The sequence below is a fragment of the Tachyglossus aculeatus genome, unplaced genomic scaffold (genome assembly GCF_015852505.1).
Source record: "Tachyglossus aculeatus isolate mTacAcu1 unplaced genomic scaffold, mTacAcu1.pri scaffold_129_arrow_ctg1, whole genome shotgun sequence".
Classification (NCBI taxonomy): domain Eukaryota; kingdom Metazoa; phylum Chordata; class Mammalia; order Monotremata; family Tachyglossidae; genus Tachyglossus; species Tachyglossus aculeatus.
Window position 1 is genome coordinate 626,984 of NW_024044857.1, and position 6,637 is coordinate 633,620.

Sequence of the window (6,637 nt, forward strand, 5' to 3'; positions counted from 1 at the left end):
AGTCCCTCAAGGTTCAGTTTTGGGTCCCCTTCTTCGTTGACTGGTTGATTGATTTCCTCCCAACCTCTCTCTCTCTCTTTCTCTCTCCCCTCCCAATTCCTCCCCCACAGCATCTCCATAATCTACCCTTCCTTCTGCATCCAAACTGACTTTATGCTGGTGCAAACACAGGTCGTCTCCCCTCTCGACTACTGCATCGGCCTCCTCGCCGACCACCCTGTCACCAGTTTCTCACCTCTCCAGTTCATACCAAGCCCTGTTGTTTGGATCATTGTTTCTAAAACATCGGACTCCATATATCTCTCTCCACCTTCGTGAAATTCTCACTGGCTATCCATTCCCATGTGCAGAAGGTTCGGATCATCGGTTCTTTCTCCACAATTCATCCTCTGCCTCCCCCACTGCATCCCAACAACCACACTTTACTACTCTCAATTTAATCTGCTCACGGTGACTTATTTTCATCTCTTTGATTACCTGACGTTTCTTTCCCACACACTCCCTTTTGTCTGCCCCTCCCATACCACCAACTACCACATCAGTACTTCCCTGTCACCCTAAGCGCTTGGACTGACAATCTCCCTCACGGTTCTTATATACGTATCATTGTACTGTATTGCTTTTCCCCATCTGCATTTTATTTTAATGTTTAAGTCCACCTACCACTAGATTGTAATTCTTTGAGAGTAGGGTTCATGTCTACTAACTCTATCATAGTTTTCCATGCGTTTAGCATAGGGCTCTGCACAGAGTAACCACTCAATAAATACTCCTGAATGGTTGATTGGGATTCAGAATAAGGGTGTTCATTTTTAAGCATCTGCGGGGACTGTCATGTGCAGGTGGTTGCTAGGAAACGAGTGGATCAGGAAGAAATAATTATTCATTCTTTAAATCCATCGTATTTATTGAGTGCTTATTGGGTACCTTGCATTTCTCCCATGCAAATCTAACAGGGATCGAGGAAAGATCTCTAAATCCTGCTCATAATAATAATAATAATGATGGCATTTATTAAGCGCTTACTATGTGCAAAGCACTGTTCTAAACGCTGGGGAGGATACAAAGTGATCCGGTTGTCCCACGGGGAGCTCACAGTCCTAATCCCCATTTTACAGATGAGGTAACTGAGGCTCAGAGAAGTGAAGTGACTTGCCCAAAGTCACACAGCTGACAATTGGCAGAGCCTGGATTTGAACCCACGACCTCTGACTCCAAAGCCTGCGCTCTTTCCAATGAGCCACGCTGCTTCTCATAGCCACGCTCCTTCTCATGAAGCCATGCTGCTCATGAAGAAGGGCCTTCTCAGCCACAGCAGCACGCATCTGAAAACCTACCCTATCGGGACTCTGTCTTTAGAGCCAAAGGACGGCTGTAAATCTGGACAAATCCGTGGACAATCCCTCTGACAACGGCTGGGATCATTGGCACCACATTTTATGCCAGAGAGGGAGCTGGGAGACTGAACCCTTTACGACTCTCCCCAGGGCAGACTTCACATCTTTATTCCTCAGGCTGTAGATGAGGGGGTTGGGGATGGGGGGCACCATGGTGTGGAACGTGGACGGCAGCAGATCCAGCGTCGAGGGGGAGTCCGATGGCGGTTTGAGATAGGTGGAAGACTCGGTAGAGAGAAAAGCAATGATGACGGCGAGATGGGGAAAGCAGGTGGTGAAGGCTTTGGGCCGACCCTCCGCGACCGGCATCCTCAGCACGGCCCAGAAAATGCGGATTTACGAGACGGCGATGAACACGAAAAATACGACGGCAGCCACTACCCCTATGGTCATGCTTACGTCTGTGGCGACGTGGCCCTTGGAGCAGGAGATCTTCAGCAGAGCGGGGACGTCACAGAAGAACTGGGGGATGACGTTGCATCCACAGAAGGTCATGGAGAAGGTCGAAGCTGAAAACAAGGCCATAATCAGTCCTCCGCCGAGCCAGGAGGCGGCGGCCATCTTCCCACAGGCCCCTCGATCCATGATGACCTCGTAGCGCAGGGGGAGGCAGATGGTGGTGTAGCGGTAGTAGGACATCACCGTGAGGGCGAAATACTCATAACCCAAAAAGAAGATCCACAGAAAGAGCTGAGCGAAGGAGCCTAGAAGGCGATGGAGTTATTATTGGTCAAGAAGTGTGGATGGACTTGGGGACGATGACGGAGATGAGGCCGAGGTCGATCAGGGACAGGTTCCTGAGGAAGAAGTACATGGGGGTGTGGAGGCGCTGGAGGCGTCGGTCGAGGACGGTGACGGTGACGATGAGGAGATTCCCCTTCAGGGCCGCCAGGTAGACCAGGAGGAACAGCGCGGCATGGACCAGCTGCAGCTCCCGGACCTCCGAGAATCCCAGGAGCAGGAATTCTGTCTTCATGGTGACATTGGTCATTTTCTGGGAAGTGACACTGACTGCCTCAGGACATTAAGAAAAGCGAAGTAGATTCAAATGGGGACGAGAAAGATCTAGAGAAAAGTGTACAGAGGAGGAGAAAATCTTTGGGTTGGGGGGAAATCTCAGATTTTTCGGGTTTTCATGGTATTTGTTAAGTTCTTACTACGTACCAAGCACTGCATTAAGAGCTAAGGTAGCTAGAAGCTAATCACGCTGTCCACCTCCCTCAGTTCACCTGCCTCTGATTAGGCCTGCACAGAAACCATTCTTGACTCTATTCCACTTGCAAATATCTGCAAGGATTGTAGTCACATAATTTCACATCATTTGAGAAAGCAGCAGAGCCTAGAGGAAAGAGCTCATACCTGGTAATCAGAGGATCTGGCTTTTAATTCCCGCTCTGCCATTTACCTGCTGTGTGATTTTGGGCAAGTCACTTCACTTCTCTGGGCATCAGTTCCCACATTTGCAAAATGGCGATTCAGTACCTGTTCTCCCTCCTATTTAGACTGTGGGGTCCATGAGGGGCCTGATTAACTTGTATCTACCCCAGCACTTAATACAGTGCTTACCACGTAGTATGTGCTTAAAATATCATTATTATCATTATTATCATGATGAACTAGTCAAATCTCTTCCTATCCCTTTATTACTATTCAATAGCACCTTTATCTTTCATATGTATTTGCCTCACCTTCTATTCTCTAACATTTTTTTTTTAATTCTTTCCCTTCTAGAGGTCGTTGTTGGGTAAGGACTGTTTCTATATATTGCCGACTTGTACTTCCCAAGCACTTAGTACAGTGTTCTTCACACAGTAAGCGCTCAATAAATATGATTGATTGATTGAATGAATGAATAATTCATCCCTGGCCAATCTTCCAGCTCTGCCTCACTCTCATTACTCCCACGTCTCTCCCCTCTTTCGGGCTGTTCCCCCATCTTAGAACTCCCACCCCTTCAAATAATAATTTCAGTGTGTTTTAAACGTTTACTATGTGTGAATCACTGTACTAAGCGCTGGGGCGGATACAGGCAAATTGGACTGGTCTCACGTGGGGCTCACAGTCTCAACCTCCATTTTCCAGATGAGGTAACTGAGGCCCAGAGAAGTGAAGTGACTTGCCCAAGGTCACGCAGCAGACAAGTAGCAGAGCCGGGATTAGAACCCATGACCTTCTGACTCCCAGACCCGTGGTTTATCACCTCCATCCTGCTGCTCCTCCTGACAGACCACAGTTCACCCACGTTCCAATTTCCGCACAAAAACCATTCTCCTCCAGTTAGCTTTTGCCAGTTAACTCTCAGGCAATCAAACTCATCTTCCATCTCTACTCATCATGGACAGACTGGTACTCCTCCTTGGCATGTACATTGTTTTACTCTATTGCACAGCCAACTCCCTAGATTGCTCTGCTGTAAATACTTCTATGTCTATCTCCCCTTTCCTTTCCTTTTATTAATGCCCGTCTCCCCCTTTTGATGGTACTTGTTAAGCAAATACTATGTGCAAAGCACTGTTCTAAGCGCTGGGGGGATACAAGGTGATCAGGTTGTCCCACATGGGGCTCACAGTCTTAATCCCCGTTTTACAGATGAGGGAACTGAGGCACATAGAAGTTAAGTGACTTGCCCAAAGTCACACAGCTGACAATTGACGGAGCCGGGATTTGAACCCATGACCTCTGACTCCAAAGTCCGTGCTATTTCCACTGAACCACGCTGACCGTAAGCTTTTTATGGCATTTATTAAGCACTTACTATGTGCAAAGCACTGTTCTAAACGTGAAGGTAACATGCCTACCAGCTCTCCTCTATTGTATTCTCCCAAGTGCTTAGAACAGTGCTGTGCCCCCAGTCAGCGCTCAATAAATGCCACTGATTGATTGATTGATCAGTCTCAGCTCTTTGTGGGCAGGGAACGTGTCAATACTGGTCTTACGCTTCCCACAGGCCAACACTTAATTATGACTTCTTCCTTATCCCTCAACCAGTCTTAAACCAGAAGAAGACCTTAATCAATCAATGATAATTATTGAGCATTTACAGTGCAGAACACTGTACTAAGCACTTGGGAGAGTACAATACAACATGGTTAGCAGACAACTTCCCTGCCCACAATCAATGGCATTTATTGAGTGCTTACTGTGTGCAGAGAACTGAACTAAGTGGCTGGGAGAATATAACGGAGTTGCTAGACACATTCTCTGCCCACATTCAATCGGTCGATAGTATTTATTGAGTGCTTACTGTGTGCAGAGCACTGTACTGAGCGCTTGGGGGAGGACAATGCAACGGAATTGGTAGATGTTTTCCCTGTCCACAATGAGCTTTCAGTCTAGAGACTAGTTTATTGCTATCCCTCACCCTAGGCTCAAACCTGCCCCTTTTCCTTACTTTACAATTTGCAAATCAGTAAGATACCTAGAGTATTTTATAAGCACTATAATAAAAAATATATTAATATATAATATAGATAATATAATAACAATAATTGTGGTATTTGTTAAGCGCGTACTATGTGTCAAGTATTATACTAAGTCCTGGGGTAGATACAAGATACTCAGGTCCCTTTTAGGGCCCCCAGTCTCAGTATGAGGGAGAACTGATGTTGAATCTCCATTTTGCTCCTACTGTATGCCAAGCACTGGGATAGGTACGTTGGACACAGTATCTGGTCTGCCTGAGGCTTACAGTTTAAGAGAGAGGGAGAGCAAAAATGATATCCTTGCCTTTGAGGAGTTTACAATATAATGGATTGTTGGATCTCTGCCCACAGTGTATGAATCAATCAACGATATCTGGTGAGCACTTACCGGGTATTAGGCATTGTACTAAGCACTTAGCAGATAAGGAAACTGGAGCACAGAGAGATAAAGCAGCTTTCCCGAGGTCACACAGCAGGCCACTGGCAGAGATGGGGGTCTTCTGAGTCTCCAAACTTGGCTCTTTCCATTGAAAACTGATTGGTGGCTGAGTTGCCCTCACTCACAAAGATCCTCGCCCCCTCATCTGGCCCTGGTGGGGATACTAGCTGGAATGGTTCATCTCTCCTCAAGGAAGTAACGTGAAAGAATAGGAGGAATTCTAACTTTGATCCTCCTATTTTAGGCTTACATTGAAATTTCCCTTCCCTGGCCCTCACCTTTCCCCTGCTCCTCTCCGGAGTCACCAGGCCTGTCCTGGGCTGGGGTGCACCGACTTCTGCTGAGAGAGAGGCTCACTTCATCTCGTCAGTCCTGGACACTGGTGGGGGGGACAGAAAGGTCTGGGTGAGGGGCGGGTGCTGTCAGGATCCTCCCTCCCCCTCTCTGCTCTCTGTCTGGCTGTGCCGTCCCCTCAGATGATGGCCGGGTTATTTCCTGAGGGATTCCCCCTGGGAGGATGGGCCTGGGGCTCTGCTGAGATGGCCGACCGTCTGGGAACCTCGGAAGGCCAGTATCGTGTGTTCTCTGTGGTCCCGGCCCCCACAACCTAAATAACCTCCCAGTCCCACGTGGTCCCCACTCTGGGATTCCTTCCTAGAACAACCTCAACGGACTCATCATTTTCTTTCCATGATTAATAATAGCTTTCTGTTTCAACTTTGGGGATTGGAGAGATATCGTGGTAGGGAGAACAGTCACACTAGCCCATTTGGTTAGTCATGGTTGAATCCAATATTCAGATTGGCTTGGCAAAAGCAAAATGAAAAGGACCCCAAGATCTCATTCCAGTTTTGATACTGGTCGCAGGTCGCAGGCACCTGTAACGTTTTTGAAACGTGTAAGCTCCTTGTGTGCAAAGAATGTATCTTGGCCTTCTGTTGTACTTCTATTTGATTGATTGTATTAATACTTAAATAATGAAGTATATTATACAATAAATAACAATTGTAGCAACAGTAAGAGTAGGAAGAGAAATCATAATGGTTTATATTGTGTGACAACTGAGAGCATTAAGTGGTTGGAAAAATTCAACCTCTTCTCCTGCTCCTGGCTTCTGGGGCAGATTTGAGGGTCAAAGTTAAATCTAAAACACCCTTCGGGAGCTATCTCTTCAATTTTTTAATGGTATTTGTTAAGCACTTACTATGTACCAGGCACTGTATTAACCACTGGAGTAGATACAAGCTAATCAGGTTGGACACGGTCCATGTCCCACATGGGGCCCACAGTATTCATCCCTATTTTACAGATGAGGGAATTGAGGCTAAGAGATGTGAGGTGACTTGCCCAAGGTCAGACAGCAGGCAAGTGGCAGAGCC